General features: G+C 42.2%; 1 protein-coding gene and 1 long non-coding RNA gene across 6 annotated transcripts in view; one reads left to right on the plus strand and one right to left on the minus strand.

The window, feature by feature from the left end:
* Window positions 1-24,998, minus strand: part of MDM1 (Mdm1 nuclear protein) — a 150,441-nt gene that overhangs the window by 98,782 nt on the left and 26,661 nt on the right. The window lies entirely within an intron of this gene.
* On the plus strand, window positions 11,257-11,968 carry LOC129525671 (uncharacterized). The gene is made up of 2 exons (XR_008670098.1): window positions 11,257-11,558; window positions 11,727-11,968. It is a non-coding gene; the product is annotated as an uncharacterized lncRNA (long non-coding RNA).

The following is a 24,998-nucleotide window of genomic DNA, read 5'->3' on the forward strand; positions in this document are numbered from 1 at the left end:
TAACTTCACATGGCAGAAAGATTAAAGGGTATCTTTCAGGCCTTTTTTTACAAAGACACTATTCCCATTCATGAGAGCTCCACATTCATGACCTAATCATCTCCTAAAGGCCTCACCCCCAATACGGTCACCTTGGAAGTAAAGATTTCAACATGTGAATCTGGGGAGGACACAAATATTCAAACCATAGCAGGTAGTTCTTTTCAGGCGAGAAAACTGAGGTTTGAAGAGGTTACACAATTTGGCCAAAGAGCCAGTAAGCAATAGAGCCAAGACCAGATCCCAGACCATCTGATTCCAAGATGGCAGCTATGAACAGGCATTTGTAAATTGGCAGGCAATGAAGAAAAGCAAGTAAATTGGGAAGTAGGGTAGCAGCATGGTTAAAAACATGTGCTTGGTGGCCAAAGTCCAGCTATGTCAATTACTCTATGATCTGAAAAGAGCTACTTAATCTTTCTGAGTCTTAGCACCTTCATCTGTAAAACAGATTAGTAACAATAATAATAAAGTCTAACTCCTGGGGTTGCCATGGGAATTCAATGAAACACCATGTGTATAAATATCTGACAGAGTAACCAGCATATAGTAGGTGCTCAATAAGTGGTAGCGTGTTAAGGAGGCATTCCTCTTATTGTACTGCTGAACACAGACAAGCTCTGTGGCAACACAGATCTTTCTCCTGAGCTGTTTTACCTCTTGACTAAGAGAACATCATGCTGAAAGGAACTTTAGAATTTCTTTAATCTAATTCTCTTTTTTAACAGATGAGAAAATTGAGGGTTAGAGCAGTTACATAAGTTGCCAAAAGCTTTATAGTAGTTACTGGCGAGAAAAACCAGATCTTTTATCTGTAACTTAAAAATTAAAAAGCTATTGGAATGGGATAGAAAAATGCTTAAGAAGTAAAATTGGGCAGGGTGCAGTGGCTCATGCCTGTAATCTCAACTCTTTGGGAGGCCGGTCACTTGAGCCTAGGAGCCCAAGACCAGCCTGGGCAACATGGTGAAACCCTGTCGCTACAAAAAATATAAAAAATTAGTCAGGCATGGTGGCATGCGCCTGTAGTCCCAGCTAGCTGAGAGGCTGAGGTGGGAGGATCAACTGGGCCTGGGAGGTCAAGGCTGCTATAAGCCAAGATCATGCCACTGCACTCCAGCCTGGGCGACAGAGTGAGACCCTGTCTAAAAAAAAAAAAAAAAAAAAAAAGAACTATAAAAGAAGTTAAATTAAGACAATCCTAGGTAGCTCTTCCATCAGGGATGTAACTTAGTGGGAAAGGCAGTCATGCCACACTGAAAAGAGCAGGGGGACTTCTGACACTCCGGCCTCTCTCACACCATTCCCTGTGCACAAGTGAAGCAACACTTCCCGGGAAGCAGGAAGCTGTGCTTTCAGATACTCATTTCATATCATCCCACCCCTACCCTGTGGTATTGTCTGCACTCAACAAAGGAAACTCGACCTTGGGTGATACACAAGAGAAGTTAACAAAAGGATGAAAACCAGTATCTTGGAAAGCATATGGTAGGCATTAGATTAGTGTTAGTAAAAGGATCCGAGAATTAAAAAACAAAAAGGAAAAGTCCTTTTATATCATTTGAGTGGGTTGCCTTCACTTGCTAAAAGACTAGCTGAAAATTGAATGAAATTAACAAGCAGGTGTTAGATGGGGAGGCAGAATATTAGAGAAGGTGTATCGAACTAAAGAGGTAATAAGGAGCTTTGAGAATGAGGTTTGAGGAAAATGAATATGTGCGTTTGCACATTTGTACACACATATATTTATCTGACAGTGCCTGTCTTTACTTTTGCAGTAAATTTAAGAGCTGCCCTCAAAGGCAAATTAAATGGTGTCCATTGTGCTATTTACAAGGGTCAGGAGAGGTTCTTGGGCATGATAGGAGATGTGGTAGGAATATGACAGGGTAAAGCAGTTAAGGACTAAGGAGTGGGGATTCCAAACTGAAATTGCTAGGTCCACCTGCTGTGTATTAATTATGCAAGAATTACTGTTTGTTCAGTGTCATTGCTGCATCTCTTAAGAGAAAAAATGTATTTGGGAAATGTCTGACAAATCTATTCACTAAAAGAAAGAAAATGTTACACTTTGTTAGTCTAACAATAATGTTAGACCACATATATTCTTAAAAGAAATTTGGCCCCATTTGCTATAAACATACTGAGTGATTATCAGGCAAAGAAATTACTCCAGACTTTAAAGCTTTTTCATTAGCTAGAACTAGAGTTCCAGTCTTGTCTGTCTGTTATTTTTAAGCACACCAAGGATGCGAACTTGTGCATTGTTTTGCACAGATTTGCACTGTGAGTTAAAGAAGCACTTGGTTCAAATATGTAAAGAAAAAATGCAGTTAACATTGCAAACTATCTACTAACACCATCAGCTGGGATGTCATAAACTAAAAAGATCAATCTCAAAGATCACAGATCTTCATAGAGATTTTCCCAAAGGGAATAATGAAGGATGCCCATGTGTTCATATGTGACTCCCACTCCAGATGTTACCATTCATTCCCTGCGTGCCAGGGCCACTAGGTCTCATATATAAGCTGATGAAGGTAGGGGTTCTGATCAGCAGATAACTTTCTTTTCTTATGGAGCCATTCTTTGGGAAATCTAGTTCCTTCCTTCCTTCCTTCCCTTCTTTCCTTTCTTTCTTGAGACACGGTGTCACTCTGTGCAGTGGAGCAATCATGGCTCACTGCAGCCTCAAACCCCACCTCAGCCGCCTGAGTAACTGGGACTATAGGCACACACCACCACACCTGGCTAATTTTCATATTTTTATAGAGACAGGGCTTTACCATGTTACCCAGGCTGGTCTCGAACTCCTGACCTCAAGTGATCCGCCTGTTCTCAGCCTCCCAAAGTTCTGGGATTACAGGCGTGAGCCACCACGCCGAGCCCCACAGTTAAATTTACATGCACCGTTGTCATGTTTTTCATTAGTGTCTGTTATATTTTACATTGCTTTGGCCACAATGGATAACATAAATACATATAAGAGTAACTGGAATACAATTTCTACATACCTTTGTTAGCCATGTTGGTCTACCTCTAAGAAAGACATTGTCATGGTCTCTTGTTTCTTAAGTAAACTAGGGAGGAAATCATTAGTGGCTCTCGCTAAAGGAAGGATTGAAAATAGAGCTTCCATTAATGGGATTAGATCCTCCCACTCCCTTCTGGGACCAAAATGCCTAAGCAGAAAACCTCCACTGGCATCCAGGTCCTAAAGTTTGCAAGGTATGAGAAAGGACTAAGGGGGTTAAAATACGAGTCTCTAGGCCTTGGAAGGGGGCCATAAAAAAGAAAAGAGGGTTGAGGAGAGAAGGAACAACCTTTCCTAAATCTTATGAGGCCTTTCTTCTGTGTAGTACACAATGGAAAACTTAAGTTTAAATTTTTACCACTTCCATTCCTCCCACACCGCATCGTTCTCTTTGAAACATATCTGTTCCTAGGGCAAAAATATCAGGCCAGAAAAAAAAACAATCCACAGATACTGCTGAATGGTGCAAACCTTGCTCTAAAGAAAAAGAAAGCCCAGGTGCCCCAAAGCCTTCCCAGTAGACCTGACTAGAATAATGCCTCTGTCTTTCCAGGTGGACAAGCTAAGTAAATTAAGCACTTCAGTGACCAAGAAAATATTGAATTCCTCCTGAATCTGCATGAATTTTGTCTATTTCCAGTATCCTCGGGAAGCTAATAGGCTGATTCTGAAATTTCCAAAATGTGAGAGGTTCCTAGGAGCCATTATGGAAGGGAGATTTGTTTGCCTATTGCTACTCTTTGGGGTTGTAGAATATCTTTGTCTGGTTTTCTTAAAAACTTCAGGGAATAAAAAGACTAAAGGTAGCCAGGCGTGGTGGTACACACCTGTAACTTAGTGGGAGACCAGGCAAGAGAATCACTTGAACCAGCTACTAGGGAGGCCAAGGCAGGAGAATCACTTGAACTCAGAGGCGGAGGTTGCAGTGAGCCAAGATTGTGCCACTGCACTCCAGCCTGAGTAACAGAGTGAGTGAGGCTGCATCTCAAACAACAACAACAAAAAGACAAAAGGAAAATATAGAAATGCCTCCAGGACAAATTATCATTCACCAAATGCTCATTTGGGTTAAGCAAATGGAACATCTTTACAATATCTTAAGTCAAACAGTGGCTTTAATAGATGTGAGATGAAGTGCCCGGGGCAGGATATTGGTTCTCCAATTTTGATGTGCCTGAAAATCACCTGTGAGACTTGCTAAAAATGAGGATTACAGGTTGCCACCTCCAGAGATCCTGAAGCGGAGCCCCCAAATAAATATTTCTAATAAACACCACAGGGGAGCTTGTTGCAATGCATGTGTTCAGTAAACCAATTTTTGAAAAGACATCAATTTCTCATAAAACCTCAGTTCTCAGGCCGGGCACGGTGGCTCACGCCTGTAGTCCCAGCATTTTGGGAGGCCGAGGCGGGCGGATCGCGAGGTCAGGAGATCGAGACCATCCTGGCTAACACGGTGAAACCCCGTCTCTACTAAAAATACAAAAAAATTAGCCGGGCGGGGTGGCAGGCGCCTGTAGTCCCAGCTACTCGGGAGGCTGAGGCAGGAAAATGGCGTGAACCTGGGAGGCGGAGCTTGCAGTGAGCCGAGATCGCGCCAGTGCACTCCAGCCTGGGCGACAGAGCGAGACTCTGTCTCAAAAAAAAAAAAAAAATCTCGGTTCTCACCTTCTCCACTTGCTCCCCTTTCATGCTCCCACTCCACTGAAACAGCACTCATCAAAGCCACCAATTACCTCCATGTTCCCAAATCTATAGTTAATTATCAATCCTCATCTTGTTTGACTTATTGGCAGTGTTTGACAAAGTTGATTACTCTCTCCCTCATGAAGCACTTTCTCCACGGGGCTTCCAAGGCACTAATCTCTCTTGGTTCTCCCTCTCTTTCTAGTGACTTGTCAGTTTTCTTTGTTGACTTTATTTTCCTAATTTCCACACCTTGAAGTGCCCCTGGATTTCAATCCACAGGCTTTTCCACTTCTCAGTCTACACTCACTTCTGCCGTAGCTTCATCTATTCCATTGATTTTAAATATCCTATTAGTATTGGGAATTCCCAAATTAATATTTATAGTCCGGTCCACTCTCTCAAGCTCCAGACTAAAATAGCCAATTGCCAACTCAACATCTTTAGTTGGATGTCTAATAAGCATACATTAACATGCACAAAATCCCTTATTTATATTTCCTCTCTCAAAATCTGCTCCTCCATCAGTATTTTCCAGCTTAATCAAGGGCAATTCTATTTTTCCAGTTGCTAAGTCCAAAAACCTTGGAGTCCTCATTAACTCCTCACTTTCTTTATACCCCACATCTAAACCATCAGCAAATCCTGTCAGCTCTACTAGAAAATATATGCAAAATCCAACAACCTCTCCCACACTTCCACTACTATCTATGGTCTAAGCCATAATCATCATTCAAGTGTATTACTACAATAGCCTCCTAACTTCTTTCATTGTTTCTGCTAACTCCCACTCCCCCAAACTATTCACACAGCAACCACAGTGATTTTCTTAAAACACAAGTCAAGTCGCGTCATTTCCTCTGCTGAAAAACTTCCAAAGCCTTCCCATCTCATTGAAAGTAAAATCCAAATTCCACACTATAACCCACATAAAACTTTATCTCATCTAATCTAGGGCTACCTCCTTGACCTCATTTTGTACTAGCCCTTCCTCAGCCTTTGCACTAACTGAAAGGCAGAGGAAATAACCAGTGCAAAGGCTGAGGAAAGACCAGTACGAGATGAGGTCAGAGAGGTAGCACCTGCTCTCTCACTTCTGTTCAAATGTCCTCTCCTTGGAGAACTCTTTTTTTTTTTTTTTTTTTTTTTGAGATGGAGTCTCACTCTGTTGCCCAGGCTGGAGTGCAGTGGCGTGATCCTGGCTCACTGCAACCTCCGCCTCCCAGGTTCAAGCAATTCTCTGCCTCAGCTTCCCAGGTAGCTGGGATTACAGGTGCCCGCCACCATACCCTGCTAATTTTTGTATTTTTAATAGAGACAGGGTTTCACCATCTTGGCCAGGCTGGTCTTGAACTCCTGACTTCATGATCCACCCACCTTGGCCTCCCAAAGTGCTGGGATTACAGGCGTGAGCCACCGTGCCCGGCCAGAGAAGTCTTACTGACTATGGTAGTACAGCTTCCAAGACGCCCCCCAGCGACTCCCACCTTCTTGTACTCACACCCTGTGTAATTCCCATCTCTTCAGTATGCACTAGCTTTAGTGACTTGCTTTTTTTTTTATTATTATTATACTTTAAGTTTTAGGGTACATGTGCACAACGTGCAGGTTTGTTACATATGTATACATGTGCCATGTTGGTGTGCTGCACCCATTAACTCGTCATTTAGCATTAGGTATATCTCCTAATGCTCTCCCTCCCCACTCCCCCCACCCCACAACAGGCCCCGGTGTGTGATGTTCCCCTTCCTGTGTCCATGTGTTCTCATTGTTCAATTCCCACCTATGAGTGAGAACATGCGGCGTTTGGTTTTTTGTCCTTGCGATAGTTTGCTGAGAATGATGGTTTCCAGTTTCATCCATGTCCCTACAAAGGACATGAACTCATCATTTTTTATGGCTGCATAGTATTCCATGGTGTATATGTGCCACATTTTCTTAATCCAGTCTATCGTTGTTGGACATTTAACAAACAGAATCAAGCAGCCATGATGGGGTGTGACTTCTGAGATTCAGTTACGAAAAAGACTGTGCCTTCCATCTTGGACACACACTTTCATTCTCTCACTTGCTTGCTCACTCTGAGGGAGGCCAACTGCCATATTGTGAACTGCCATAAAGAGAGGCCCACATGACAAGGGCTGAGGGAGGCCTCCAGCCAGTAGCCAACAAGGAACTGAGTTCTCTCAGTCCAACAAGCTGCAATGAACTGAATCTTGCCAACTGTTCCAGCTGGCACATTGAATGCATCCTCTTGAGAGACCTTGAAGTGAAGACACCAGCTAAGCCATACTTGGGTTTCTGACCCACAGAAACTGTGAGATAGTAAATGTTTATTGTTTTAAGCCACTAAGTTTTGGAGTAATTTGCTGCTCAGCAATGGATAACTAATACACTGACTATCCTATATAAATTCACAAAATCCTACCTCTGCCATTCTAGTATTTCTTCCCGCTTACTCCATTACTTGCTTTATAGCACTAATCTCCAAAGCCTTGAATATTATATTTGTCTGTTTGTTTGTTTGTTTAGTTCAATCTCCACCCACTAAAACAAAAGCTCATGGAGGCAGGGATATGCGTAGCTTGGTTCACTGCTCTATATCCCAGCATGTAAAGCATGCCTGGCACATAGTAGGCTCTTCAAAAATATTTGTTGAATGAATCAACAAATCTGAGTACAGGAAAGAACTTTGTAAAATGGTGAAAACACAACTTACCTCACGAGGTTGTGGTGAGTGTTAAATGAGCAAAATACTTCATGTGTCCAGTCCTTAGTAGGTGCTTAACAAAATATGCTTTTTATCCTCAAAAGAAATTGTCATCAAGTAGCATTGGTATGGACATATACAACTGTAGAATTTTTTCAGACTGGGATGTTTATTTGCACAATACTTGGCAAAGGAGAGGAGCATAGCACCTTTAAATTAAGATGCAAAACTTCATTTCAGCAGCTATTTTAATCGTGAGCCTCACCCAGCCCATCTCCATTTCACTCAGGATCCTTCAACAACACTCCACTTATGTATGAGCCACACCTTTAGTTTTCTATATTATTTTATAACTCAGTCTCCCTTCAACTTTAAGAACTTTGAATTTATCACAGAGGTTCTTTCAAACCTTTATGGGCTCTGAATTCGATGCTCACTTTGAGAGTCATTCAGAGAAAAATTAAAAAATAGTTCCTTCTGTCACTCTTACTGAATGGCCTCTTAAAACTCCACTGCCTTCATAACCATTGCCAGACAATAAGATAATCCAGAGAGCAATAGGCAATTATTACCATTTCAAAACCATTGTGCAGTTGCCTCTGAAAAGAAATCACTGGGTGTATGATCTTCAGTTATTATGGACTTATGCCATTCTTTGGCAGGAAGCAGTGTAAGCAGATAATTTCTACAGAACAATAATGTTTAAAACTTTAATACTGGCCAAGCAATAGGAGCAATTTTCCTAACAGGATTGAACTGAGGATAAATGGGATGTCTGACAAGCTACTCTGCTGCAGCGATGTTTCTTGAACCCTTGGGAACTCTATTTTCTTCATTGTTTTATTACAAATCTAGCACGGTTCCTGTTACATGAGAGGTGCTCAGTCAATGTTTGTGGATTACATGGATGAATAAGCAAGTGAAAGAGTTATTATAAGCCCCTGGATGAATGTCTCCTTGTCTTATAAGCTAGTCCACCTGGATGCAGCATCGTGGGTGGTCATGTTTTCCCTGCCTGAATCAGTTGATGGCCTCATTTGCCTTGGTGGCTAAACAGACTTAACTTTGAAATCCGGGCCTGCCACTTCCTAAATGTGTGATATTGGCACAGGCACTTAACCACTCTCAGGCTCAGTTTCCTCACCTATAAAACTAGTATGATAATACTTACTTTATAGAGTTAGTAAAAGATTACATTAGCAGCTAACATGTAAAACACCAGTAACAAACACACCTAGGTAATCAATACATAATTGTTCATTAAACCTAGCCCTATCTGCTGTCACTATGAACAAAAATATCCCACTTGGCCTGTTCTCTCTCAGCTAGTTTGTTCACAAGCCCCAGGAGATCCTTAGTATGGAGAAATTTAGGTCCTAGAAAAGTATTTCCATTATCATGTTAGCCAACTCTTGTTATTTAAAATTTATTTTCTATTTACAAAGTCCTCTCACATACAATATTTCTTTGAGCCTCACAACAACCCTAAACGGCTGGTAGAGCAAGAGTCAAGGCCCTATTTTACAGATGAGGAATCTAAAGCAAAAAGAATTAAATTACACAAAATCACACAGATAGTGATGGTAAAATGAAGTTTCAGACTCATGTCCAGAACCTTTTCATTACATTATACAGTCTCTAACCAAGTGCATGGAGGAGAAGCCATTAACCTGGCCCAGGCACGTCTCTCAATCACCATCCCACCTGAAGAAGCACTAACTAGTAACACAAGATGCTGGGTAGGCAGCCCCTTTTGGAATCTCAAACCTGTGTCTTTCAAAGTTGGCCGGGTGCGGTGGCACACGCCTGTAATCCCAGCACTTTGGGAGGCCAGGGCGGGCAGATCACTTGAGGTCAGGAGTTCGAGACCAGCCTGGGCAACATGTGAAATCCCATCTCTACTAAAAATACAAACATTAGCCAGGCCTGGTGGCGGGCGCCTGTAATCCCATCTACTGGGGAGGCTGAAGAGCAAGAATCGCTTGAACCCAGGAGGCGGGGGGTGCAGTGAGCCAAGATCACACCACTGCACTCCAGCCTGAGTGATAGAGTGAGACTCAGTCTCAAAAACAAACAAACAAACAAACAAAAAGTTGATGGCCCAGTAATCATCTAGGATTGTGGAAAGGAGCTTCTGGAAGGGTGGAGCCAAGTCTTATATTCATTCTCTTGGGAACTGAGTGTGAGGTGGTGGTGCTCTCCCTGGGCGATTCCTGACAATAATTGCTAAGGGGGACAGGAATCTTGAAACTGAGAAGAGATTTCTCTGTGCACATCACAATCCTGTTTCACTGGTCCTGCAAATACACAGCCTTGAGAAACCTAAACAGGGAATCTTCTTTAACCCCATACCACTTTGCTGCACAGCTAACTAGATGGAGGAAGGAAGAGTAAATTAACAATCAGTACCCACCTCCTCTGTGCCAAGCCCTGTGCTCGGCCCTTTATATGTTATCTCACTCCATTTAATCCTTAAACAATAAATACATTCCTGTAGTGGATACGTGATATTTCCCTACCATACATTCCAATTTTTACCCACACCTCCTCCACATGGCCCGCATGTTCTAGAAAAGCTGGCCTACCCCTGCTGCTAGGGATAGGACAAGTGGCTAGGGCTTAAGCTGATCGGTATAAGCCCATTCCCTGGTCACAGTTCAGGGAAGAGATATCACCAAATTCAAACCAATAAGAAGTTTTCTGGGGGTGTAGGAAAGTAGCTCACTTGTGCAAACTTTTCCTCTCTCTCTCTCCTAGAAGGAGCTGACATGAAGCCTGGAATTGCCATAGCCCTTCTGCCACCATCAAGAAATGAACAAATGTGAACCTGAAAGACCCAGCCTTTCAGATGAATCCTGAGTGGCTAACTGGTCCTAAATTTAAAATGGAGCCAAGATGCTATTTGCTGACTAAAGGTCACACAAGTCCTCTGAGTTCGCTGAAAACCCATACCTTTTTAACTTGGGGACTTTCAGCTCTGACCTGAACCAACACAGCTCACCTGCCCCGCCAATCAGGGCTCAGCTGTATCAACCAATCAGAACTCAGCAGTGTTGACTACTCAGAACCATGCAAGTTTGAATCCTTTATTTGCATAAACAGACCTGACTGGGATCCCAGACAAGAAATTTTGCTATAAAATCTGAACGCTCTCTTTGTTCACTGAAATGCACACAGACGGCTATGATCTCCTCAGTTTGCAAACTGTTTACAAGGATGAAGTCTTTTCTCCAAATTCCTTCTCAGAAAACTTTTGTTCATAAGGGCAACCAGCGCCAGAGTGAAGTTGACTTCATGAAAGAGCAAAGGGACAGGAGAAATCAATTTTTGATGATATCACTGAATACCAAATCAAAAACCCTAAAATTTTCCATCCTTTTAAAATTTGCTCTTATATGGGAGCCAAGTAAAACCACTTATTAATTTACCTAGTATGAGTTGAGTATTCCATTACTCGCAACATAAAAAGACTTAACTCTATTGATTAGGGTAAAGCTATTCTGCCATAAGAAGGAAACTCAACAATGATGGAATGGTTTAAAAATCTAAGTTCATTTCTCTCTCATCCAACAGTGGGCAGGTGTTCCAGGTGGACAGTCAGCTCTGCTTCATATATGCATTTAGAGAACCAGGTTCCTCCCAAATCATTACTCTGAAACCCCTATGATCTTGCTCTTGTCTCCACAGTCAAGGTTGGGTTGTTCTGAGTTCCACCTTGTAGGAAGGGGAAAGAACATGGAGGAGTCTTATGTCCCGGAGCTGAATATGACACACACTTTGCTCACATTCCACTGGCAGGGAATTAGTTCTTTGACCATGTCTAACAGCAAGGGAGACTTGGAAATATGTTAGCAGCCATGTGCCCACATACCTGTTACCACAAAAGAAAACAAGAATGGATTGGGGTTAACTGCCAGCCCCACAGTCTTAGCCACATTAACCATTATAGAACCCATTTTACATAGGAGAGAAGTTAAGCTAAGAAAACTTGCCTTACATAACCAGTAAGTGGCAGAGCAAGGATTTGAACCTCAACTTCAATACTCACTTCCACATGCTCCATAGGGTAGACTTCTATTGCTCCTCCATGTATGTATTTATCCTTCTTCCCAATTCCAGCTCTTGAAATGACCTCACCCACCATTAGCAACATATATGCCATAAGTTACTAACTACTCTGGCAGTTGCCTGGTACCCTGCAAGGATAGCCAGCTTCTGGCTTAACTCCCAACCACAACTTTATTTTCTGCTCTCTAGGGGAGGAGGTGTTGAAGAAAGGATTGAGATGATTACCCCAGTCTGGCACACAGAAAGAGGCCTATGTAGTAATATCCAGCTAAAAAGGCAGTTACTTGACAACTACAGGGGAAATCAGGTGGCAAACTGAGGACAGAAGCAGAGAGAAAATGTGTGGCACCTGGAGGAACAAAGAAAATGTAAAGATGAAGATGGAAAGCTACTAACAATCAATAATAAAAGAGGCTGAAATGGAAAATTAAGGACATAGAACAGACTGGGTGAATTTAGGTCATTTCAGATGTGATGTGTCCAGCATTTCTCTTAAACAATTTTTATTTACTAATTTGAATTAGCAGTACATTTCCAAAATGAACAAAAGTTTAAAAGGAAAAACTCTCTCCCCTACCCTATGCCCCAGGCACCCATTTCCTCTCACCAAGGTACAAAATATTATCAATTTCTTGGATATCCTCCTGGACATATTTTATGCATGAGAAGCAAATACAGGCATGTCTTGTGTTAAGTATTTTTTCTCCCCTCTTTTATTGACCAATTTTCTACACCTTAATTTTTTTCACTTAAAATATCTTGGAGATCTTTCAAGGTGTATATATAAAGATAGTATCCTCCTTTATTAAAGAGTACTCTTTTTTTATGGCTATATCATATTTCATTATATGAATATGCATAACTTATTTAAATAATCACTTATTGAGATATCTAGACTGTTTTCAGTCTTCCACTATTACAAACAAGGCTGCAATATGCAATCTTGTGAACATCTCATTCTCTATGTATGTGACTAAACCTATAGGATAAATTCCTAGCACTGGCTTTAATAAGTCAAAGCATATAGATGTTCATAAGAATATTTCCAAATAACCCTTCATAAGATGGTACCAATTTATTTTCCCACCAGTCATATATGAGAGCACCTGTCTCTTCACATTCTTGCCAACACAGTGTGTTGTTAATTTTTTTATCATTGCCAATCTAATACATGAAAAATGGATGTCTGTATATGTTTAAACAACATTCATGTTCCATTTTCTATGGACTTTTTTGCACATTTTTTATTGGGCTATTGGTCTTTTTCTTATGGACTTTTAGGAGTTCTTTACTTACAAAGAAAATTAGCTAGCTTTTGTCTATTAAATGAGTTCCAAATAGTTTCCATTTTTATAATTGTCTAGTGACTTTTTATGATGGGTTTTGCATTGCAGAAAAGCATTCCTTTTATTCACTCTCTGAAGCATCTCACTAAATTGGGAGATGCTCATAAAATAAGCCAAACTTTCCTAGATTGCAGGAGGCAGCATGAACTGGGGAAAACTTCACTTTTGAGGGTTTCCTCTCCTGTTTGATCCCACCCTTAATTACTCCCTGGTAATGATATTGTCACAGAACTCAGCCCACTGAATAAATTAATATCACTAACCATGACTTCCAGCAGTAACAGAGTGCAAAGGAAGCCAAGTTTCCTGCCCTTTGGCTTCCCAGCTAAGTCAGAGAGGAAAATAATGTTCTGAAAATCCCCAGAGAATGTTGTTGACACATCAGCTTTCATTTTTCCTGCACCTACTTCCTCCATAAAATTCAATTATAAAAGTCCTTCCTAGGTAGTCATTCAATGAATGGCACTGGCCTGAAGAAGAATAGACCGGTGGGTGGGTTACTAAATGGCTGGGAAGAGAAAATAAAGAAAAGGAGTAAATGCATAACAGGAGAAATCACACTGCAAGTGAGGGGCATTTCACAACAGGAATGAAATTGCTTCTGCCACAAGCAGGCAAACAAATTTCTTCACACAAGGAAGGAGGGAGCGTATTTCAGAAGGCCAAACATCAGTCTTGGCAGTGAATTTCAGGACCCCAGGGATTGTGACAATAGGAGGGAGAAGTGATGCCCCTTTTTGAAGGTCTAGGAAGATAGGTAGGCAGCAATTCTCTAAAATCACCAAGAAAATTCTCTAAGGCAGCTTTGGAGAAGATGCTGGTTTATTCTGCATTCTTCAGCCTGATCCATGGCATCCCCAACCTTCAGCCTCAGATGAAAGCATCCCCAACCTTCAGCCTCAGCTGCTCAGCATCTGAGCGAATTCTGACTCTGCCTTAGTGGACATTGAAAGCCCTTTCCCATCCTATGGCAAGTGAGTAGTCTAGACCTCTGGAATTATACTCCTGCCTCTCTCTGCATTTCCCCTTCTCTCATGCATCCCTTTCCCTCCATCCCACAGTACTGTGATCTGCAGCACCCGGCAGGGCAGCCCTTCCCAAACCTGGGCTTCTGCCTGACTTCCTGACTCTCACTCAGCCGTCTGCTCTTGCTGGAGCCTTGCCCTGAACTTCAGCCTCCTTGGCAAGGGCCCTGACAGCCCAGCTGGCCCCCAGCCACCATCCTGTTCCTCTCAGCAACCAGCCAGAGTCCTGTTTCAACCCGGATAGTCAGCCCCACCCCGCTTCCTCTGCTGTCCCCCTCTTCCTGACCAACTGAACATTTCCATTATCCAGCGTTCAGGTTTTCCCCTGCTGCATTCCCCTCCCTCCACTAGGTGGGAACCCATGGATATCTGCACTGGCTACATCAAGCCCAGATTCCCCACACATACACACCAGTTTGACCAGCCTTAAACCAATAAGTACCTTTATTAACTTATGTAATAAGAAGTCCAGAGATAGAAGATTCCAGGGTTGGTTAATTTCATGGCTCTCAAGTGTCATTAAGGACCTAGAGTCTTTCACCTTTCTGCTCCGCCATCCCCACCACAATGCCTACTCTTTTCACAAGTTGAGTTCTGCAGCTCTCAGTGACCATGGTGGGCTGAAGTTGGTTCCCAGAGGCTCCTGAAAGCCAATTGCTAAATATTTAGGAATTTTGCCAGTCAGTTGTAGAGCTTGAAATTGGCCATAATGGGAGAATTTACACCACAGAAATGGAAACAGACAAATGCCACAAATCAGGGCTTTCCATTTTTTGGCGAGGGTGTTAGCAGCGGATTAATGCTGCATCACATCTTCATACGATAACATTTAGAAACAAAAAGGGTCTATTTCTCAAATATATCTTTTTTTTTTTTTTAAGAGCAGAAAAAGTTTTTCTGAAAACCTCACAGAAAATCCACCACCCCCACTCTCACGCTCCCAACTTCCTTGGCCTGATTATGTCACATGCCCACGTTTTAACCAAAGATTGACAAATGAACAGGATGACAACAATTTCCCTAAAATATGGGCACCTGATACCTGAAAATCAGAGTTTTCTTAGCTGGAAATAGGGTAGGAGGTAGTGTTTGTGTGAGGAATCCACAGGATTTGTCTCATGCACATACACACATTCTGCCAGATGATTGAGAGCTTCTCTCTCTGCCCTGGCCCACCGTGGAGGTTTCAGCAGGTTTACAGGGCAAAAAGGATTAAATGTTAGCCAGGAAGAGAATTACGTTAATTCTGTTTTTTAGTTTGTCTGTTTGTTTGTTTTTAGAGATGGAGTCTCACAGTGTTTTGCAGGCTGGACTTGAACTACTGGATTCAAACAGTCCTCCTGTCTCAGCCTCCTGAGTAGCTGGGACTAAAGGCACGTGCCACCATGCCCAGCCACATTAATTTTTTTTTTTTTTTTTTCTGAGACGGAGTCTCGCCCTGTTGCCAGGCTGGAGTGCAGTGGCACGATCTCGGCTCACTGCAACCTCCACCTCTCAAATTCAAGCGATTCTTCTGCTTCAGCTTCATGAGTAGCTGGGACTACTGGCACACACCACCATGCTCGGCTAATTTTTGTATTTTTAGTAGAAACCAGGTTTCACCATGTTGGCCAGGATGGTCTCGATCTCCTGACCTCGTGATCCGCCTCCCAAAGTGAGCCACCGCGCCCGGCCTGCCACATTAACTTTTATGTGTTGACATACTATTTCAATTAAGTTAAATAAATACAAGACTAGATCTCGTTAAGCAGTTTACTCAAAATTAATTTTTCTCTATTCAGGCTTAATCTAATCCTGATTTTCTCTCTGGCTTGAGTAGACTGTAAAGTTGGAATGCACCTGAATCTTTTTTGGGAGCCAGTTTCTTCAACGGCTTGTCTGAAATTGCAAAACTTTCAAGGGTATTGTGAGGTATCAGACACTATGCCATCTGTCTTCAATGGCTCCAAGGAAGGGACCCCAAAACTGCTCTTTGATAATTCCAAGAAAGTGTCCAAATTGCACTTCTCTGCATCCCATTCAGCTTTTTGAGCCTTTTCCCTTCCTTTAATGAAAAAAGAAATAGAAACCTTCTGACCACACATGCCTATGTTTGTGCACAGTGAGACTGGCTCACATCGATTTTAAAATGGCTGGGCACAGTGGCTCACACTTGTAATCCCAACGCTTTGGGAGGCCAAGGCTGGAGGATGCTTGAGCCCAGGAGTCTGAGACCAGCCTGAATAACGTAGCGAGACCCCATCTCTACAAAAAATAAATTAGCACACCTGTAATCCCAGCACTTTGGGAGGACAAGGTGGGTGGATCACTTGAGGTTAGAAGTTTGAGACCAGCCTGGCCAACATGGTGAAACCCCATTTCTACTAAAAATACAAAAATTAGCCAGGCATGGTGGCAAGCACCTGTAATCCCGGCTACTCAGGAGGCTGAGGCAGGAGAATCGCTTGAACTCAGGAGGCAGAGCTTGCAGTCAGCCAAGATAGCCCCACTGCACTCCAGCCTGGGCAACAGAATGAGACTCCATCTAAAAAAAAAAAAAAAAAAAAATTTAGCCAGGCATAGTGTCACACACCTGTAGTCCCAGCTATTTGGGGGGCTAAGGCAAGAGGCTCGCTTGAGCCGAGGAGTTCCAGGCTGCAGTGAGCTATGACTGCACCACTGCACTCCAGCCTGGGTGACAGAGTGAGACCCTGTCTCTAATAATTATAATAATAATAAAACTTTTACGTGAGCCCCTGTAGTGTATAAAAAGAATTACAAAGCCCAGTCCTTCCCTTCCAAGAGCTGACAATCTGTTGGAACAGGAACATACAAAAAGCAAATGAACAGTATAAGTAAAAAAAAAAACTGTAGCCATTTGGGAAAAGGATAAATCGTTCCTGGGTAGGTTAGCAATTTCGTTTTTTTTTAATTAATGTTTTCCACTATTTTATTCTATTATAAAAATGTTCAAACAGAAAAGTTGAAAGGATGGTACAATGAACACCATGACCCCATCAGTTAGATTTAATACCTGTTCATATTCTGCCATATTACCTATCTAAATATTTTGCTACCCATTTTAAAGGAAGTTGCAGTCATTGTATAAGGAGAAGGTAGTCAGCCTTATTCCTTCAGTATGCACCTTTTTAAAAAGGACATTTGCCTAAAATCCATAATACCTTTATCATATATTTTTTAATATCATCAAAAATCTAGTCAATATTAAAATTTTCCTAGTTGTTCCAAAAATAAATATGGTATAGGATATAGTATAATATGATTTTGCAAACCAGATTTATACATTGCATTTGATAGTTATATCTCTTTAGCTTACTTTAATCTGGAAGAGTTCTACTTTTTTTTTTATAACATTGACCTTTGAAAGAACCAGACTAGTAAATGGTCCCAAATTCTGGATTTGTTTGTTATCTCAAGGTGTTAACTTGTTTTTCTAGACTTGATGTCCTGTTCAAATAAAGGACAAGTTTGATTCAGATAGAATCAATCATTGTCCTGACCAGAAGCAGATGGCATACTCAAAGGGTCTAACTGAAGGATGTGAAATGAAGGGACTATTTACAGATGTGTGGGCAGGCATAGGGAACAAGCGATGGTGAGGCACTATGGGACTGCTGGCCCTAGGTCTACAACAGCCTGAGCTGAGTGCAGTTACTGAAGCATTGCAGGAGCTGGAGCCTTGGGAGAGGGGTCCCCACCAGGAGCCATGGATGTAGCAGCAACACAGGCACCACAAAAACTGCACCTGGGCAGGGAGTGGGGTGGTGGGGAACAAATACCACAACATCTCTCTCCTCTACCTTCAAAACGGCTGTTGGAACCCCTGCGTTGGCCAAATCTAACTAGAAGCCAAAAAGCAAAGGAGCCTGGGCAATGGAGTCTGCAGAGGGGAGTCTCCGGGGGTGCAGGACAGGATGGTGAAAGGTGCTGAATGGATTTCTAAGGGCAAATGGAGAATGATGAGCACGCAGCTTTGACATTTTTGGCTAGAATGCTTTATAGGTCATGCTGTGAACTTCAGACTGCATCACATCAGGGGAAACGAAATGTTAGGTTGTCTCACCCATTAACCAAGCTCGATTTGACCCCTCCGTTAAAGCAATGCTAGCCACATCTCCCTACTGAGATGTAAAGGTGTGTTTTCACTTTGCAATCAGCAAGTGATCCAGCAGGAGACACTTGGCACCAGGGGGATTCATGGTTTTGCTCCAATAACTTTTCACGTAATTGTTTCAGCATCCATGGATGATTCTTCCCTGAATCGGTCATTTCACTGGGAGTTGCAAAATGTTGATTTTTCTGAGTTTTTCATCCCATATTTGGATATGGAATGAAAATCATGTGAAATTTTATACATTAAAAATAGTTGAGGCTGGGTGCGGGTGGCTCATGCCTGTAATCACAGCACTTTGGGAGGCCAACGCGGGCAGATCACGAGGTCAAGAGATAGAGACCATCCTGGCCAACATTGTGAAACCCCGTCTCTACTAAAAATGCAAAAATTAGCTGGGTGTGGTGGTGTGCACCTGTAATCCCAGCTACTCAGGAGGCTGAGGCAGGAGAATCTCTTGAACCCGGGAGGCAGAGGTTGCAGTGAGCCGAGATCGCGCCACTGCACTGCAGCCTGGGCGACAGTGCGAGACTCTGTCTCCAAAAAAAAAAAAAAAAGTTTAATATAAACCATTTCATAAGGTTCAAACGATTCAAATGAAAATATTTATTACCTAGCACTGTTTGGGAAGGAAATCTTTCCTCAAATGGAGAAAACCTACAGTTCTTCCTAAAAAGAGGGAGTGAATGTTCACTTCTTCTCCTTTATATATCAGTTGTCAAAGAGAGCCAAATGAACGTTAAACTGCTGCTTTTCTTCTCCTCCTTTTCCTCTTCCCCTTCTTCTTCCTCCTCCTCCTCCTTTTTCTTCTTTCTTTCTCTCTCTCTCTTCGCTTTTTCTTCTTAATGCCCAAATTGTCCCAAATTTAGTCAGTGAGAGCTCCTTCAAGCTAACCCCTTGACAGGCCCCTGTTAGTCTTGGAGGACTTTCCTTCTGGAACTCTGGTACGTCTAGGCTTACCTGGTTTAAGTTATATTTCCCTGCCCCAGACCTCCAAAGAACCTTGGCTAATTTTAGTAGAAAATGATATTTAGAGGCTGGGCATGGCGGGTCATACCTTTTATCCCAGCATTTTCGTGGGCCAAAGCGAGAGGGTCTCCTGAGCTCAGGAGTTTGAGACCAGCAACATGGTGAAACCTCGTGTCTCCAAAAACCACAAAAATATTAGCTGGGCATGTTGGCACATGCCTGTAGTCCCAGCTACTCCGGGGGCTGAGGCGGGAGGATCACCTGAGCCCAGGAAGTCAAGGCTGCAGTGACCAAGCCACTGCACTCCAGCCTGAGCGATGGAGTGAGACGCTGTCTCAAAAAAAAAAAAAAAAAAAAAAGAACAAGAAGAAAAGAAAATGCTATTTAGAGACCAGTAAGTATTCTCTTTGCTGGTGAGCCATTATTGCTTCTAGACTCTTACAGTGGACAGAGCCTACGCATGCACACACACACTCACAAACAAACCCTTTAAGTCAGGAGTTCACATTAACACTTCCAATTCAAATTTAATGTTATCAGATAGTCAGGAATTTATGTTAAGGAGCAAGGATTTAAGTTGGCGGTGAGAGGTAGGTACAATATCTTTTTAAAAAATAATTATTTTCTATAATACAATCCTACTTACAAAGAAAAACACAACTAAATAAGAAAAGAGAATAAATGTAGCAACAACCTCACCCTTTTAACACATCCACTCAATCTCTTTATATAAGTCCTTGGTGGTTAGGATTTTAATATATAGAGAGCTGAAGAGAGGAGCTTCCAAACAGGAAAGTACAGGTCCCAATGTAGATTAAGGACCTGAAATGGAAAGTTTATATATGAACATTACTCATCTTTAGGCCTCTCTTTAGGCCATACTTTCTTGGGTGCATAACCTTTCTACTGTCTCTGACTGTCAAAATCATATTCATCCTCAAGAGCTTTCCCCGACCCCCAGGACCCCCAGCGTAGTGTAGCCTTGCCCTACCTGCAGTGCGTTTCTGTGGATCTGATAACTGCCTTTCACTTGATATTGTTAAAGGTATGTGCGGATCTGCTGTATCTCCCTAACTAGTTCCCAGCTAGTTACAGTCAGGAACTGTATCTGGTTGTCTTTGTATTCTAAAAGCTCTTAGCTCAGTAACTCATATATAAGAAGCTTCCTTTTTTTTTTTTTTTTTTTTTTTTTGAGATGGAGTCTTGCTCTGTTGCCCAGGCTGGAGTGCAGTGGCGCGGTCTCTGCTCACTGCAAGCTCCGCTTCCTGGGTTCACGCCATTCTCCTGCCTCAGCCTCCCGAGTAGCTGGGACCACAGGCGCCCGCCACCACGCCCGGATAATTTTTTGTATCTTTAGTAGAGACGGGGTTTCACCGTGTTAGCCAGGATGGTCTCGATCTCCTGACCTCGTGATCCACCCGCCTCGGCCTCCCAAAGTGCTGGAATTACAGGTGTGAGCCACCGCGCCCAGCCTGTTTTTTTTGTTTTTTGTTTTGTTTTGTTTTTTGTAAGGCAGAGTCTCACTCTATCACCCAGGCTGGAGTGAAGTGGCTCAATTTTGGCTAATTGCAACCTCCGCCTCCCGGGTTCAAGTGATTCTCCTGCCTCAGCCTCCTGAGTAGCTGGGATTACAGGCATGCGCCACCATGCCTGGCTAATTTTTGTATTTTTTTAAGTAGAGATGGGGTTTCACCATGTTGGTCAGGCTGGTCTCGAACTACTGACCTCGTGATCCGCCCACCTCAGCCTCCCAAATTGCTGGGATTATAGGCGTGAGCTGCCGTGCCCAGCCAAGAAGCTTTCAATAAACATTTGCTACAAGAAATTCAACTGCGGAGGGTCCTAAAATGAGTCTAACAGCTTCACACTATATTGTGCAGACCCCCATAACTGTTCTTCTAGATTAAAAGAAACTTTCCCATTGCCTGTCCATCTTTCACCCTAGTTACTTACTTTTGAAACCTCAGGCTTATGTTATTTCTAATTATTATAGTTGCCTAGTAATACTTCTATTTTAAGGCTGCTTCTAATTTTCAAATAACAATTTTAAATACCTTTAAATAGATTATACTATTTTTTTAATGTCGTTAGGTTGAGAGGTATAAACAACATTCTAACGCTTTACAAGGGAGGTGACTGAATTGCCTTCTTTATAGGCTATAAAGAAAAAGACAACCTGGTGATATTTTTTAAACTCACCATGATAGAGGCAGATGGATACATTATTGTAAGAGACCTGGAGGTTTCTTTCAGCTCTCAGATTTTAATTGAGCTATATAAATGTACACAGTCCCACCTTTTTATGACTAAACTAAATTGGTTTGGATCAAAACTTCATTATTGGCAAATATAATAGTAATTTCAATAATACTTACAATACAGAAATCTGTAGGCCTCTATTTTCTTATCTATAAGATGAGAAAGTTGAATTAATTGATCTCTATAGTCATGAAGCACTGTAGTTATGAAACACCACATAAATCTTCTGGGAGTCTATTATTGCTAAGATGCATGCTTTCTATGATATTGATTAGAATAATTTTTGGCTCCTAAATCTTCCTAATAGCTGATAGATTTTCTAAGGAACAAATTTAGCTTTATTGGATACCTTTAGATTCTTAACACAAGTACTACAGTTGAGGAAAAGGAAAAAGGAAAAATAGACATATCGAAAGAATATTAGACATGGGTTTGAATCCCAACTCTGCTACTTACAAACTATATAACGTTTGGCAATTTACTTACCCTTGGTGTAATAGACTGAATGTTTGTGTTCCTAAAAATTCATATGCCAATATCTAATCTCCAATGTGACAGTATTTGACAATGGGGTAAGCTGGGCATGGTGGCTTACGCCTGTAATCCCAGCACTTTGAGAGGCCAAGGTGGCCATATCATGAGGTCAGGAGATCAAGACCATCCTGGCTAACACGGTGAAATCCCGTCTCTACTAAAAATACAAAAAATTAGCCAGGCGTGGTGGCATGTGCCTGTAGTCCCAGCTACTTGGGAGGCTGAGGCAGGAGAATCACTTGAACCCGGGAGGTGGAGGTTGCAGTGAGCCGAGATTGCGGCACTGCACTCCAGCCTGGGCAACACAGCCAGACTCTGTCTCAAAAAAAAAAAAAAGACAATGGGGTATTTGGGAGGTGATTAGATCATAAGGATGGAGTCCTTGTGATTAGTGCCCTTATAAAAGAGACCCCAGAGAGCACCCTTTCCCCTTCCACCATGTGAGACCACAGAGAGAAGATGACTGTCTATGAACCAAGAAGTGAGCCCTCACCAGACACCAACTCAGCTGGGGCCTTGATCTTGGACTTCCCAGCCTCCAGAACTGTGAAAAATAAATTTCCATTGATCTTAAGCCACCTTGTCTATGGTATTTGGTTATAGCAGCCTGAATGGACTAAGACACTTGGTATTTCCATCTAAAATTAAATGATAATTCCTATTTTGTGGTATTGTTACAAAGTTAAATTAGATAACCTAGAAGATAGCCCCTGGCATACCACCTGGCATATTGTAGGGAATGAATAAATGTTTATTGAGATGCCCCTTACTATATAGATTTGGTGGAAAGTGGTGTTTGGATATCCCAGGTCAGATTGTCCATTGTAATTAAGGGTTTTTTCGTCAGCATCAGAAATTACAATGGCTAGCTTAAACAGAAGGAAATTTACTAGGAGGATATGGGAGAGTTCACATGAAAGGGAAGGCTAGAGATCCAGGCCAGCAGATGACAAACAGTAAGGCCATGTCAGGGTCTGTGTAGCGAGAATATTCCCATAGTCTAGACAAAGTGTTACTTTGTCTAGTGTTACTAGAATATGTGAGCTTTAGCTATTTTCCGTCTCTGTCACACTGATTGAGATTCAGTTCCCTTTTAGATTAGCTTGGGTCTTACAGTTTCCGCCTGGCTAAGGGTAGTCAGGACAAAACAGTCCCACCAGAATTCAACCAATGAGAGAGAAGCAATTCCTCAAAAGAAGAATATTAATGTCATTGCCAAAAGATAGTGACTAGATACAGGACTGCCAACATTAAAAAATATAAATTTCCACTAATCCCCAACACTTTTGTATTGTGGGAATCTACAAAGTGTTTAGGAGCGAAAAGTACTATGTGAAAGAGCTTCTAGAACTCCCCAAAACACCCAGTTCCTGCATATGCAAAAGTTACCAGCTGTGGATTGAATTACCTTCCCCCCTAGTTTGGAAGGTTCTTCCAAAAACAAACAGTTGTACCCTAGTTATGCTGCTGTGTACCCCCTCTCTCTCCTTTATCAAATCCTGTGACGCAAGCCTCTATCTCCTCGTCATCCATTCATCATCAAACCCTGTGCCTCGCTGGAGCCTTAAATTCAAGTCTTTGCCTGTATGAAATTTCTGGGTACCGACGCAGTTAGTCTCCTGAATCTTGGTACCTAACATTTTCCCTTTGATATTGCACTTTATTTAATTGAGGTGGTATCTATGTCACCTACCTCATTATGCTTCAGTGTGTGTGTGTGTGTTTCAGAGTAAAATGAAACCTTCAAGCAGAACATTTTCATACCACTATTTACTACTAAGTATAATACAGTCTTATATCATGTATCCTAGAGCTTATTATAAGACAGAGTTTTAAAAAAAAAAACCTCATCATAACCAGTGAGGAACTGACAAGTACCCAGGGATCTGGTTTCTAGTTCAGATTTGCCATGAATAATCTAGGATGCCATGGACTCTTTACTTACCTCTCTGGACTTGCATTTCCTCTCTATAAAATTAGAGGCTTGAATCATAGCTGGTCTCTAAATCTCTCCCTGCTTTTACATTCTATGACTCCTACAGCCAGACCCTCCATAAGAGCTAAAAAGAAAAGCTAAAGCAAGGCGAGGGAACAGATGGGACCAGGGTTCTAGTTGAGGTGCCATAGTCAAGAAAGGCCTTTCTGGGGAGGGGACAGTAGAACTGAAGCTGAAGGAAATGAAGGAGCCAACATGTGAGTATCTGGGGTAAGAGTACTCTAGGTACAGCCTTTCTTAATGATGGTAGGCAATGCTCTTCTCAGCATGACAAGAGTTCCCATCCCTGTCAAGTAGGAACAACGCATAGAGAGAGATGATGTCAACCCAAGACAGGCCCCGCACAAGCTGGATGGGGCACAACAGGGACTGGGTGGTGCCCATGACTGACCTGAAGTCTAGAAGTCATGGTGTAGAGGGTGGGGACAGTCAAATCCAGGTGAGCAGATCCAAACAAGTCATTGGCTTAAAGGGATTATTGAAGAATGGCATGCGAGACTTGAATGGGTCAGGGAAAGAGAAAAGCTGAAGTCCTAAGTTGTAAACCAGAAATTGTCCCAGAAAGCTGTATTTCGAACCAAGAGTAATGACCTGTAGGAGAGTTATTACATCAATTTAATGGGTCATGACCCGTTTATTTTTTTAATTATATTAGAAGAGAATGAACTTACCAGTGTATATCACATAAAGGGCAAGTGATTGTTCTGTGAAACATTTTTTTCTGTTGTAAACATGTATATGTTGAGTCATTTTGTAGAACTTACTTCTCATTGTGAGTGATAGTTTTAAAAAAAATTAAAAGCCAGTGGCCTAGAAAAAATTCCAGGTATGGACTGCAGAGGCCAGTGGCAGTTTTTCATTTAAAGATTTAGTGGATGGGCTGGGTGCAGTGGCTCATCCCTTGGGAGGCCAAGGCAGGCAGATTGCTCCAGCCCAGAAGTTTGAGACCAGCCTGGGCAACATGGCAAAACCACATCTCCATAAAAAAATGCGAAAACTTGCCGGGCGGCTGAGGTGGTGCATGCCTGTAGTCCCAGCCACTCTCGGGCTGAGGTGGGAGGATCTCTTGACCCCAGGAGGAGGCTGCAGTGAGCCGAGATTTACACCACTGCATTCCAGCCTGTCTCAAAAAAAAAAAAAAAAGAAAGAAAGAGAGAGAGAGAAGAAAGAAAGAAAGAAAGAGAAAGAAAAGAAGGAAAAGAAATTAATCCTCTACACATA

This window comes from Gorilla gorilla, chromosome 10 (genome assembly GCF_029281585.2).
Source record: "Gorilla gorilla gorilla isolate KB3781 chromosome 10, NHGRI_mGorGor1-v2.1_pri, whole genome shotgun sequence".
NCBI lineage: Eukaryota > Metazoa > Chordata > Mammalia > Primates > Hominidae > Gorilla > Gorilla gorilla.